This window comes from Mesoplodon bidens, assembly GCF_964165515.1.
Source record: "Mesoplodon bidens genome assembly, chromosome: 6".
Lineage (NCBI taxonomy): Eukaryota > Metazoa > Chordata > Mammalia > Artiodactyla > Ziphiidae > Mesoplodon > Mesoplodon bidens.
In genome coordinates this window covers 91799050-91813720 of record NC_138162.1, presented here as the reverse complement: position 1 = coordinate 91813720, position 14671 = coordinate 91799050, and the positions used below count along the sequence as shown (strand labels likewise).

At 38.6% G+C, this 14671-nt stretch overlaps 1 long non-coding RNA gene across 2 annotated transcripts in view; it reads right to left on the bottom strand.

Annotated features, from left to right (window-relative positions):
- Nucleotides 1-14671, bottom strand: part of LOC308619425 — a 930003-nt gene that overhangs the window by 696398 nt on the left and 218934 nt on the right. The gene's annotated exons all lie outside the window — the stretch shown is intronic.

The window sequence follows — 14671 nt, the reverse complement described above, 5'->3', positions numbered from 1 at the left end:
CTAAAGGAGGCAGCGAGGAGGAGGAGAGCGGGTCTTAACCATCCATGTGCGTGGAGCTGGTTTCCTCAGAAAGTAGCTAAGAATAGAAAGGATAAGTTCAGGTGGCATTTTAGACCACTGACGTCAGTATGGATGAGGAATCTGAAGAAGCCTGGAGATAATTATGCCCCACTCTTCTGAGGAGCAGTGCTTTATATTTTCAAGTGGGATTTTCACGCTGCCACCTCCTCTCCTGTCCCTACTGAAAGGTTTATAGGCGGGCAGAAGGGAGAGCCTGGCTTAAGTAAAGTTAATCAGGTTTCTTTACAGCTTCTCGTGGCTGCTGTAGGCTAATGGTCATTCTGGATCGTCACAGCAGGCGTATGGTACACAGCCATCCTCAAAGCTATTTGACCCTAGAGTCCTTTTTTAATAGAATGTCTAACAACTGGTTCCACCAAACAGCAATTTCGTAACTTCTAGACCAGGTAATAGCAAGAAGAAAGGGGTCTGAAATAAGGTATAGATGAAGGGAAGAAATAAGTTCTAATTGTATTTAGGAAATTACCAGCAAGACTTGACCTTGGGAAGTAAGGAAGAAGTAGGAGGCGGAGGCTGAACCCCCATCTGTGTGACTAAGGTTGGGTGGTGGTATCATTGAGTTTGGAAATAGGGGATAAAGAACTGAAGTGGGGAAAAGACTTTAGTTCTGGACATGTAGAATTTGAAAGCACCTGTAGAATTCAGAAGACAAACTGGTAGATAACTGGACATGCACGTGAAGACATGGAAAGATAAAAATTTGAATGTCATCAGTACATATCAGCAGTCATTAAAATCATGAAAATGGATGAGATTTCAGAGAATTGTGAGTACTGACAATGTTTAAGTGATAAGCAGAGAAAGAATTCTGGGAAGGAGAGAGGTGATAGAGATTCAAGAAGGAGGAAGGAGATGCCAGCGTCATCCTTCAGAGACTGTGAGTGTCCATTGGATTTGGGCAGTTAGGTCCCCAGTGACCTTAGAGCAGTGCAGGGAAGTGGTGGACAAAAAGCCAGATGGCAATAAACTGAGGGTGTAGGGCTGCCTGTCGGGGCCAGTGAGGACAGTGGGAATAGGCTACTCTCAAGGAGTTTGGATGAAAAGAGAAAATAATTAGCAAAAAAGAATTTTTTAGAATGAGAAGGACTTATATTTTATATGTTGAAATGAAGGAACCAATAAAGGAGATCCTGAAGATATAGATAATAATTTAGAGAATTGGGGAAACATGGACATATGAATAAGAAAAAAAACCTTGCACAGTATATAAAAATCACTTGTATCCTTCGAGCTGGATGGATACTGGTAAGTTTGGGAGGAAATAAAGGTAAGAAGAGATAGAAGTTAAATAAGTTTATACTGATAGCCTCAGTTTTCTTTGACACAGATTTTTCAGAGACACATATAGACACATACATAATTACCGTTTGAAAATTCTTTCATAGTTACATGTTTTATTAATCAGGTCTGAGAAAAGTCACTGATTTTCATTTTGTACAGCATTATCTTGTAAGGACAAGATACAGTGACAACTTCCATGCTTTTTGCATATCAGAGCTGACACTGAAAGTATCTGCATAATTGAGTTTTCACTTCTTATTTGTAATAAGTTTATCCTTAGGAGGATACTTTCATAGTGTTTGATCACAGATGAGTTTGGGCATTGCTGTCACTCAATAATGTTAAGCATCTGTCAGGTTCTCTCCTATACTATATATTAATTTTTTGTCCGTTAAGCAAATATTTATTGGCGGCCTGTGGGAATAAGATACACCTAGGTCCTCTTTCCTTGGTATATTCACAAAAGCCTCTGAAACTAAATTTCCAAGTCAGGCCATACTAAGGCCTGGCATAATAAGTTTTCATTGTTAACAGTTTTTTTGTGTTTGTGGGGGTGTTTTGTTTTTATTTTTTTGAAGCAAGGATAAGATACTGTCTTAACTCAGTAGTTGTCCATTCATTAATAAGTCAAAGAAGACATTGATGAAGCATGGTATTTTGAATATCCTTTCCACAGAATAGGTAATGGGCCATCCTGAAACTCTGGTGAGATGCTTATCATTTTCAGATTTTGGAGTGGCTGAGAAAACCCTATTACACCTTGAATTATCACTAGAAACATGAATTCAGCCAAATAAAAACAGTGCCTCTGCCTACTGAGGTTGTCAATTTCCATCTCAACAAAAGTGACCACTTCTCCTTTAGATTAAAATCAAGAAAATCCCCTCTGTCCAGGATGCAATAATGGGGTGCACGAAAGAGGAAAACTGAAGCTATTCCCTCTTTACACCTGAACAGTGAATTCATTCTGATATCAAATATTTGTTATGATTCTGTTATGACCAGGTGCTTTATTGTTTAGAGATCAAGTTACTGTTCATTCTTGGTAAGTAAGAAAAATCCACGTTTTAGGACTCTGAATAGTAACTTTATATATATATTATATATATGTTAAAAATAAATATGTATATTATATGTAATATATATTCCACCTATTCAACAAAATTGTAACTTTCATCATCTCTTACGAATGATGAACTGTATTCACTCTTTGGAAAGGGCTTATAGTGAATTAAAGTCTCCATATACATTTTATATGAGACCCTGGAAACCAAATTCTCAACTGGGAGCAAACTTAGGTTTTGCTATGAAGGTTTATGCTTGCCTGGCCTTAGAGTGGTAGGCCAGGAAGTCAAGGTGGAGTTTTTTTCCTCTAAGTTACTTTCATTGATGCCACCCTGAAAAAATTTGGAGGGAGTATTTTTGAAATAGTAACCCTTTAAAAATGCTTCAGGGTATGGGGAACATAACTGTCAAAATGTTCAAGCAACTCTTGTTGATTTAAGTGTAACTGATCAGGAGCAATACAGGAAGGAGCTGGTTACAAAAGACAAAAGGCGTGAGGCTATTTCATGTATTGTTTTTGGCTTATTGTACAAAACAGAAAGTCTCATACACTCGCGCAGCCAAGGTCCCCTACTGTTCTCTCCTTTTAGTAGAAATAGAGCTCGTTTCTCAATAGCAGCATTCTATCCTTAAGTGGGTACACAGTGATATTCTGATGGTCTCTGGAGCAGAGAATAATTCCGTGGCAGCTCTGACCTCCAGTCACCGGGTTCTCTGTAACTTAGTCTTTCATGGCCAAGGACTATAATCATTATTTCGATTTATATTTAGCATCTCAAAATTGAAAGGATTCCATGGACAACAAAACAGGAAGTGATTTCATGAAGTGTTTTAGTATGGATAAAACAATAAACTATAAAAATACAAATCATCAGTAAAGCTTTTTCTTTCCGGAGAACTATATTCAGAAATAAATGTAAGCCTCTAAGGTGCGCATGTGTGTTTTTTCACCCATGATCATGTTTGTATGTGTGTGCATTGCACTGCTACAGGAGACATGCAAAATTATATCAGATTTGCTACTATATGCAGCACTGGTTTCTCCCAAGAACTGTGTGCTCGCAGGGTTCGTTCAGGAAGGTGAGTGCCCTACCACCACATCACAGTCATATCTCATCACATTCGGCAGGAATAGTTGACACTTTAACCTCACATGCAGGCTTATTAAATTAGTATGACTCATCAGAACTTGCTTACTAATAAAACAAGCTGAATTAGCCACTGCAGAATCATATTTGGAAATTCAATGAAAATTTTACATTTTTAATAAAGGCCCAGAAATATTATTTCAGAGCAGGTGGTACAGAAAACTGGTCAAGTTTGACATTCATTAATCATTGAAGTGTGGAACGTGACAGGTGAAAATTGATATTGATTTCTTTCCTCTAATATTTGGAAGAGTTCTAACAGGTAAATCAAATGAGATAACAAGACATATCAAGTCTCACTCATTTCTATGATCACATCCTCCCCACATATCACTCCTTTGCCTGCCATGTTTTGAATAACTTAATGCCCATAGTCTTTCCAGTCCAGTGTATTATAAGACACACTCAAGCTGGGTTTCAATCATATTAGACTGAAAGCTGAACATTTTATGAAGGATTATTTAAAACCAAATGCGTCTTGAGCCCAACAGCCTTTGAAACCAAACAATCCTGGGAGTTCAGTTGGATTCAGAAAATTCAGTAATCCTATTTGATGTATGTTAACCGTATCAATATTAACAACCTTCTGCTGGATTTCAGCACTGATTTGAGAGCTGAGTTACTACTGGTCTTGTATTTTACCTAGTTGTGAAAGCACTGAGAGAGTTGTTCTTCGGTTGAACTTGACCTGCCTCTGGGAATGCTCTCTGTTCTATCCATCTTGAAAAGCTTTATTCAAGTGCATTTCTCTGCCTTTCTTCTCTTCACTTGCACCCCTTGGGAAAACGAAAGATGCTCAAATATAGATGTTAACACTGCAGGTGCTCTGCTTGGCAATGGTGTCTTTCAGCTTCCCAATAAAAAATTATATTGCTGACCACCCATTTGACTGAAAAGTGACTCATTTTACTGACAGATATCTGGATTGAGATGCCAAAAGAAATAGTTCATTTCAAATTTCCTTTTTAAGTCATAGCTTTGTGTTGCAACACTCCTTGTTCAAAACTTAGATCATGAAGGTTCCTTCCTATGACCTCCAAATAATTAAAATGTTCTTCAATAGGCTATATAAAAAGCAAGGAGAGGGGCTTCCCTGGTGGCACAGTGGTTGGGAGTCCGCCTGCCTATGCAGGGGACACGGGTTCGTGCCCCGGTCCGGGAGGATCCCACATGCCGTGGAGCGGCTGGGCCCGTGGGCCATGGCCGCTGGGCCTGCGCATCCGGAGCCTGTGCTCCGCAATGGGAGAGGCCGCAGCAGCGAGAGGCCCGCGTACCGCAACAACAACAACAACAAAAAAAAAAGCAAGCAGAATATTCCTAATTATCAATCTTTCTCTTGAGTCATATAGTTCTTGTAATTTCAAGGAAGAGAAACTCAAATGTAAAGTGTTACAATAGCCAAGCATACCAGCACTATTATCTAACCATTCAGCAATTTTCTCTGCCAAGTCACTCTGAACCTTAGACTACTGAGGATGTCTTCTTAATTAATTTTTAAGGTTCTCCTCTTTTGAGTTAAAAAATGGTCACAATTTTATAAGTAAAATTAAAGAAAAATACCAAATAGAACATCTGAGATGTTTCCATTAGGCATTATATATATATATATATATATATACATAAATTTAATAGATATACATATATAAATGCACTGGGATAAATCTCCATCTTCTGTGTCAGTCGGACATAGGTCCATTTTCTTAGGAATAGGGAACTCCTTTCACAATGGAAGTGAGGAAATTGGCTGGACCATCCTTCTTGAAAATAATTCTGTGAAACCGCCATTCCTTCTAGCAATCTACTACTCCAACAGTGTATAGTTCATCAAATTCAGGTCTTCTGAAGCCAGGCTAGAAATACAAAGTGAGGTGGACGACTAAGGTAACTGACCAAAAAGGAGGAAAGGAAGAGGAGCAAAACAATTTCCCAATTTCATTCTTTCCCATATTCTCTGTGCTTGACAAGGGAAAAAATATTCGGGTCTGAGTGCCTCTCATTCTTAGCCATTGTTAGTTCAAAGTCTGAGAAAAAAAAAAAAGTAAAAACGAAAATATGGAGTCCAGAATTCCGTTAGCTCTCTTGCATGCAATATCACAACTTAAAAGGCCTTCCAAAATGGAGGGATAAACTTTTAAAAATGTAGCCCAATCTTTTCAATCTAAACAAGTAAACACTAAAAATATATTTTAGAAATCCAGCAAACACACTAACCACAGTCAAAGCAAAGGAAGGCTTATGGCTTACCAAATGACAGTGGCTGTCTACAAGAGAGAGAAAGAGAATAGTCCAAAATTCTATCTGACCTGGCAGAGCTAGGAGGGTGCCCTGGTTAGGGTCTTTCATATACAGTTATTCAAGCTCAGACTTGATCATCTGTCAGGGATGCTACAGTAGGGAGAGTTTTGCTATAACTGTGAGACTCAGCAAGATCACTTCCAACTCTAAAACCTACAACTTTAATTTAATCACCAACACCAGCCATCATTAAGAGCGACCTCAAATAACTTCAAATCTGTTCATCTACTCACATATTCTTTACACAGTCAACAGACCTCGAGTGATTACTACATGCCAGACACAGTTCTAAGACCCAGAATAAGGGATAAGAAAGGTAACAACCTCTGTCACTGTGGGGCTTGAGTTCTTTGGGAAGAAGTTCATCTAAATACAAAGAGACACCAAAGATAATATTTGGTTTGATTATTATTCTGTGAAAGAAGTAAGGTAATCTGTTAAATTGGGACTGAGTTAGGCTAGTAGGACAATCAAGGAAAAAATATCTTTAAGAGATGAGTGCCAAAGAATAGAAAGGAATCAGTTATGGAAAATTTTTCTGGAAATAATATTTCCAAAACATGGGAACAGTGAATACAAAGTCCCTGAGGCAAGATGAAGCTTAACTACAATCAAGGAACAAAAAGAAGCTAAAAGGTTAGGTCAGGAGATAACCACACAAATTTACACCAGCTGGTCCCTAACTTCAAGTCTACGTGGGTATATTCTTCAGGTGAGTTACATATATATCATCCAAAAAACAAAAAAAAATTGACTCCAAAACTACCCTGGAAATTCTGAGTGAGATTCTTTACAAAGGCACAACCATATTAAAGATCACAGCCATCATTCTCCAAACTCCACTCTGGGCATCACTTGCAGGCATTTAACGGGGGTGTTTCATATCCTCTCTAAAATATTGGGCAGGAAGAACAAACATCCTAGCATGTCTGCACTGTGCACCTAGTGTCTCACAATTGAAAAGTAGCCGGAGCTCACCCTGCTGATGGCTTTGCTGGGTTTTTTTAACCATTTATTAAGAGTCCCATCTCTTTTAAGAACTGGGATCTATTTTTTGAGGAAATAAACTACAGGAAAATTCAAGTGACAGAGATCATACTGTAGTTGACTTTTCTGTTCTTTGTTACATTTATTCGTTGAGACAAACGTCTGTTCTTAGCCTTTTTTTAATGGCTCTGTTAAATAGAACGGACACAGTACACTGCACATACTTAAAAACACAATTTAAATTCTGAAATATGCATATACCCATGGAACTGCCAACACAATCAAGAAAAGGAACATATCCATCACTTGCAAGTGTTTATGCCTCATTCATAAAGCCCCTTTTCCCCCCTCACATTCCAGCCCTCCACATCCCCAAGTGAGTACTGATATGCTTTCTTTCATTATAGACGTGTTTGCATTTTTCTAGAAATTTATATAAAGGGATTCACACACTGAGGACTCTTTTATCTGGCTTTTTTCACTCAATGTAATTATTTGGAGAGTAAGTCATATTTTGGTGGGTGTCAATAGTTTATCACTTTGTTTTGCTGAATAGTGTTTCACTGTATGGGTATACCACAGTATATTTATTCATTCTCTTGTTGATGGGTGCTCGAGGTTGTTTCAATTGTGTCTATTAAAAATAAAGATGCTATAATGATCCATGTACAAGTCTTTGTACGAACATATGCTTTCATTTTTCTTGTGTAAATATCCAGGTGCAGAAAGGCTGGGTCATACGGTAGGTGTACGTTCAACTTATAAAGAAATAGCCAAACTGTTGACTGAAGTGACTGTACTCTTTTCCTTCCCACTAGCATGTAAAAGACTTGCAGTTCCTACACTGCTTCACCAATACTTGGTGTGGTTGGACTTTTCTAATTTTAGCCATTCAATAGGTGTGTAGTGGTATCTCCTGGGGCTTTCATTTCCATATAGCTAATAATTGACTACATTGAGGAACTTCATGTGCTTATTTGCATCCGTACACCTCCTTGGCAGGATCTCTTTTTAAATATTCTTACCCATATTGTTAATTTAAAATTTTTTTTCTAATGACTGAGTTTTGAGAGTTCTATACGTGTTAGAGACACAAGTCTTTTCAGGTATATAATTTGTAAATATTTTCTTCCAACCTGTGGCTTTTCTCTTATTAATAATGGCTTCCAAAGATGAAACCCAATTTATTACTCTTTTTCTTTTATGGATCTTGTTTTTGGTGTCATCTCTAGGAAATCTTTGCTTAACCCAAGGTCATAAAGATTTTGTCCAAGTTTTAGAGATTTATGTTTTGATCTACATTTAGTTAATTCTTTATATAGTGTGAAGTAGGGATCAAAGGTCATACTTTTGCATATGGCTACCTAGGCACTATATCCATGTACTACATGCTTCCAGCACCATTTGTCAAGAAGACTATCCTTTCTCCTCAAAATTGGCTTTGCACCTCTGTTGAAAAATCAATTGTCCTTATATGTGTGGATATGTTCCTGGGATCTACATTCTATTTGATTGACCTATTATATCTGACTCTTGGTTATAATATATTCTTTCACTGATTTCTTTTCACTTGCTCATGTAAATAGTCTCCCAGTAATATAGCCTTACCATTTGACTGGACATACCTAGGTATACCTGAAATGCATTTGATAAATCGATGGAACTTGCACTCAAACTAGGGTTACTTTCCAAAAACACTTAAAATGTTGAGGTGTAAAAACGATGTACTCTACAGCCTTCCTGCCTCAACCAAGTGTATGTTAACACATCCCCACACAAGCTATTTTGCATGTGTATGGGGCTGTAGAGTCTGGGGAGTATGAGAGTGGTATGTGCTGTCTATCCCAAAAGATCATCATAGGAGGCAAAGGAAACATTAAGGAAATAGATAAGAATAGTCAAATGCCAAATGTTAACATATTTCTCATGCGTTTTTAATATTTACATTGAGATAAATAAGTAAATTATTATAAAATAAAATACAAAACTTTAGAGAATATTTCAAAATGCTCTTTTTTGCCAGATGCAACAAGATACTAGGAATAGAGAGATTTTCTGGAACTGGCTTATCTTTCCTTTTTTTATCGCCATCGAGTGATGGGGTTGTATTTTATTCAGTGTATTGTACATGTGGGTGTGAATAAGATGGAAGTTGTCTCAAAAAGAGAAACGAACAAAGAATATATGTCGTCAACTTGTCTAAAACATTTTTTCATGTTCTGACTCATTTTTCTTTGTATTGGCATTTCAAGGCATTTTGTTTTTTAATTTGACTATTAAAAAACCTTGATAACTTCAGTGAAATCCCATGAAGATAATATAAACAACAGTAATGGAAAATGAAAAGATGATAATAGCAACCAGCACTGTGATATTTCTTGTCAGTGTTCTTTACTATTTAGAATAGTAACAAATCCCATATTAATTTGACTTTTTGAACTTTGGCCTTTACTTTGGTGGAAGAAATTCCTTACACTTTGCTTATTATCTGTTTGCAATTAAAAACAATTAATGACCATACTTTGATATGATCATCTTAGAGTTGTATAGAGGGAGGATAGTTATGCAACTATTTATATATCTATGGGTTCAAGGAAGTTTAAAGGCTTGATATTTGAATCCTGTGGAAAGTAGCCTCCTTTCCCAGAGGGAAATGAACATATACATGTACTTAATGTGGTTTAAACTAAAGCAACACCTGTTCGTAAAGGCACCTTCTATTCCAGGTATGTTTAGGTATAGGGAAGGGGAACAAGAGCTATAAAACATAATTCTTGTGTATAAGAAGTTTACAGGGGCTTCCCTGGTGGCACAGTGGTAGAGAGTCCGCCTGCTGATGCAGGGGACACGGGTTTGTGCCCCGGTCCGGGAGGATTCCACATGCCGCGGAGCAGCTGGGCCCGCGAGCCATGGCCACTGAGCCTGCATGTCTGGAGCCTGTGCTGTGCGTCTGGAGCCTGTGCTCCGCAACAGGAGAGGCCACAACAGTGAGAGGCCCGCATACCACCAAAAAAAAAAAGAAAAATAAAAGTTTACAGTTTAGGGGGGTTGAGGGCACTCAATGACCCAATGCGGATGAGCCTGATGCAGGTTACTAAAAGGTCACCCTTGAATAAACTCTGCTTTAGGAAAGACCAGCCTACTCTTATTCTGTTAAACTCTTTAATGTGGTGCTCAATATACCTGAATATCAATGTCAAAGGCCACTTTAGAAATGTTTCCAGGGGTGCTAACAGCCAACAAGTTAATATGATTCCTATACACTTGATACAACTCACCAGAGGTCTTGAATTCGGTGAGCATATTGGCCTCCTTTAAGAAAGAGCACCCGTTAAACTTCGAATGCTAAGTGCTAAGAGAATGAAGTAAGTAATAAGTGATATTCAGGTTCAGAGGCGGAAAAGACGTCTCACCTTGAGTAGAACATTTTGTTGGATTCTCCAAAGTGGCAAACAATAAGGAGAACACTAAATAACTAAGACTGAATACATTGAGAAATAAGATGAAAGCCTAAGATGGAGGTCAAAATGTCCCCTAGATTTAAGGATACATTTAGGCTGAAAGGGAAACTATTGAAAAAGATGTAGAAAGTGCTAAATATTTCACAAAAAAATTATTAGAACAAAAAATGTATTAGAATAAACTTAGCAAAGTTTGTTTGCAGAATATGAAATCAACATACACACATCACTTGCATTTCTGTACATTAACAATGAACAATCTGAAAAAGAAATTAGGACAACAATTCCATTTACAATACCATCTAAAAGGATAAAATACTTAGCAATAAGCTTAACCAAAGACATGAAACACTTGTACACTGAAAACTACAGCAGTATTGAAAGAAATTAAGGAAGACATAAATAAATGGAAAGACATCCCATGTTCATGAACTATTGTTAAAATGTCCATGTTACACAAAGCTATCTACAGATTTAATGCAATGCCTATCAAAATCCCCTGTTTTTGCAGAAATAGAAGAAACCACTCCAAAATTGATATGTAACCACAAAGGACCCTCAATAACGAAAGCAAACTTGAAGACCTCACACTTTCTTTTGAAATGAAGTTTTCTTGTTATTGTGGGTTAAAAATCCAAAGTCCTAAGTGTCCATAAATTATCCTCCTAAATTTATATTTTGGTTCATTCTCAGTGACAGGGCTTTCAGTGCCTGAGTGGTACTGAGGGCCCCTTCAATATCTGTAGCTTGGACTCCTGTCACTGACATGGTGTGGGTATCTCACAGCCTTGGCTGTTTTACCAGTTTACCAAGTCCCAGATGAACCATGCTCAGAAGGGCCCCACACTTGCTTGGTTTCATGCTCTGATATTGCTGTCTTAATATTCTTAATGATTTTATCTTTGAACTTACGTTCTGTAAGTAAAGTTTATGGGACAATAAAATATACGCATGAGCAGAGGAGACATGTGCAATATGTGTGTCTGCCACCATTCCTGCTGCCCCATTCACATCTAGTTTTCACCCTGCTTATGGTGTGCTTTCCATGACATGCTTATTTGGTACCCATTTGGAGTCTTACTGTGTTCCACCAGAATTCTGTGCTACTGGTCACATCCAAGACTAAGTGAAGGTGTTAACAGATGCGGAGGCCATGCTTTCCATTTGAATCTGAACTTATTTCTAACACAGAAAGAAAGCGTTGTTTTTTAAGAAACAAGAATGTCCAAGGAATCTTATCATATCCTTTCTTACTTGTGTTACTTCCCAATATTAGCCAAACATTCTGCTGAAAAAGATGACATGTATGAAAAAGAGAAGAGAGAACAACCCACAGAACCCATTTAGGGCTCATCCTAATCTAGTATGATGTCATCTTATCTCGATTCTATCTGAAAAAAGAATTTACTTGGGCACATTCACAGGTTCCAGGTGAACATGAATTTGGGGAGGACACTATGCACCCCAGTGCAAATACTTTCAACAAGACTTTTTCTTTGCAGTTTGAACAAGAGGCACTATATTTTCATTTTGCACTGGAGCCCACACATTATGTCACTTGTTACTGTTAGAGCCCATGTTGGAAAATGGGGCTTCATGACATAGCCAAGTGAATCTGTCAACTGAATTCTAGAATTATCCAGACTTACCCACTTTGTTGCAGCAAGTTGGTTCCAGGCAAGCCCAGGTGAGAGGGGCATGTCCACAGCGGAGCAGAGAACTTTTGTCTCTCTATCACCAGACTCACTCCCAAGATGAAGGAAAGAAGAGCTTAGCAAAGCATGGCCAGTTATTCTTCCCAACTTTGCCCGTCAGGTAGGTCACCTCACCTAGCCAGTGTCAGTGAACATGAGAGCAGGGAGGTTAAAAGTTATACTTATCAAATTCCCTTCACATGCTGGTACCCGTAGGAATGAGAAGGGAAACTGTCACTAATGCTCCCCTGGTTTTTTCAATCTCTTAACCCACTCAACAATGCTTTTAAGCCTATAATTAATGGAATATGGCTCTCCCTTCAGGAAAAAGAATAGACCTTTATCAGGACAGTCCTGCTCACACGTTTATAGGGCTACTCATTTGAGTGGCCTCCAGGAACTGCTGGTGGATGCCTTAGAGTTTCATCCCAGAAGTCTCTGATATGGGTGAGAAATTGCATTAATTCAAATGAACTCCAAGGCTACTCATATCCAATGATCAGAAACAACTTTTTGTTCTACCAGCCATCCACAACATAGCTAACCATAGACATTAGATGAGGTCAAATGACAAACTAAGATTAAATACATAAAAGCATCCAGTAATACAATTCAGAAATCATAGAAATGTTGCAAATTTGTAAGTACACCTTTGCCAGTATCAAATTCTTCACAGAGAAATTAAAAGGGCACACATTACGCGCTCTTATGAATTAAGGTTCCAAAGTATTAAATCCCAATTTTGAAATCAAGTTTCCTTGTTACTGTGGGTTAAAAATCCAAAGTCCTAAATGTCCATAAACAATCCTCCCAAATGTACATTTGGTTCATTCTCAGTGACAGGGCTTTCATTGCCTGAATGGGACTGAGGGCTCCTTCAGTATCTGTAGCTTGGACTTCTGTCACTGACACGGGTGTGGGTCTCTCAGGGCCTTGGCTGTTTTATCAGTTTATCAAGCTTCTTATGAACCATGCTTTTAAAGAGTCTAAAGATTTACTAAGATACAATTTGATTTTACAGCACTATCCCCAAAATTTAAAAACAATCTCAAAAGCAAGCCAATCCCCCACTCCTAGAAGAGTGAAACTAGGCACATTTTTGTTCCCAGAATCCAGTAAAGACTTTGACCAAAGAACATAGCAGAAACTCAATGGCATTTGAGAGAAAGATAAAGTCTCTTTGGTTTTAGCCTCACTAGAATGTCCATTAGTCTATGCCATTAAACTGAAATTTCTGACCTGCGAACTTCGAACCAGGAGGAAACTTTTAGCTTGACGTTGATTTGTCACTATGAATTTGCCATGTGAAGTGCACAGCCCTGAGCATCTGTCACACATGGACTCTTGAGTTATCCTTCCTCTTTGATGACCTTGTTGTTTACCCTGCAGTACTGAACTGTTTATGGGTTCTGTCGAGTGACATTACACCTCCAGGTCTGAGGCGTAGATTTGACAGTCCTATGCCGCCATGGCCATTTTCACTGCCTCCTGCTATGGAACTACATAGACCAAGGGCAGCTGCCTTTAGGACAACATTTCTTTCTCCAATATAATTGACAAATCCAGTGTCAGCTTGGGTCCACATGTAAAGGGCGTCACTTGAGCCTACGGTAGACCATATGTGTCAATGCCAACAAGTTCTATAAAACATGTTTTCCTTACAATTGAGTCTTTGTCTCAGTCAAGCCTGCTTGGGAAAAACAGTACCTGAAGAGTAAGGCAAGGTGGACGGCTGCCTGAGACTTTCCTGCCCTGTAAACTCCTGCACACTCTCAAGTCAAGTGCCAGGTAAAGGTCTCTGTATACTAAAAACCCTCCAGGTGCCTTATTCATTCTGCTCCAGGTATTGCTCAGTCACCTGCAACTACCTAATGCCCCTTTTCTTTATATCAGACCTTTACTTAAGTGGCTCGAAAGAAACAGCCACTCTCCCACACCATAAGCTGCAGCCATCAGCCAAAATCAAAGTATCTTATGGCTGGTGTAGTGGGTTGGATGGTGGCCCCCAAAAGGATATATCCATGTCCTCATCCTTGACTGTTACCTCATTTGAAAAAAAAAGGTTTTGCAAATATCATTAAAGATCTTGAGATGGGATTTCCGTCCTATATTAGCTGGATGGGTCCTAAATAGAATGACAATTGTCCTTAATATACAAGAAGGGCAGAGGGATATTTGAGACACACAAAAGAGAAGATACAGACACAGAAAGGGGGTGATGTGAAGACACAGACCAAAACTGAGTGACGTGGCCTCAAGCCAAGGAAGCTGGCAACCACCAGAAGCTGAAAGAGGCAAGGGATAGAATCTTCCCTAGAGCATCAGTAGGGAGAGCAGCCTTGCTGACACCTTGACAGCACACTTCTGGCCTCTACAACTGTGAGATAGTAAATTTCTATTGTGTTCAGCCTCCAAGTTTATTAGTCTCCCAGCAAGCATGGCACATTTATACAGCATGCATTAAACGTTTTCTAAGCTTCAGCAGTTTACTGCACAAACCTAAATATTTTCAAACAGTCAAAGGTCTCAACATCCCAACATACATTAAAGGCCAAGGCAGTAGACTACCTTCCTGGGCAGTAACAAAAGATTTTCCACATGGACATTTTCCTCTCCAAAATGTCTGCTCCTTTCTTTTTATTTCTCCATGTTCCCAGGT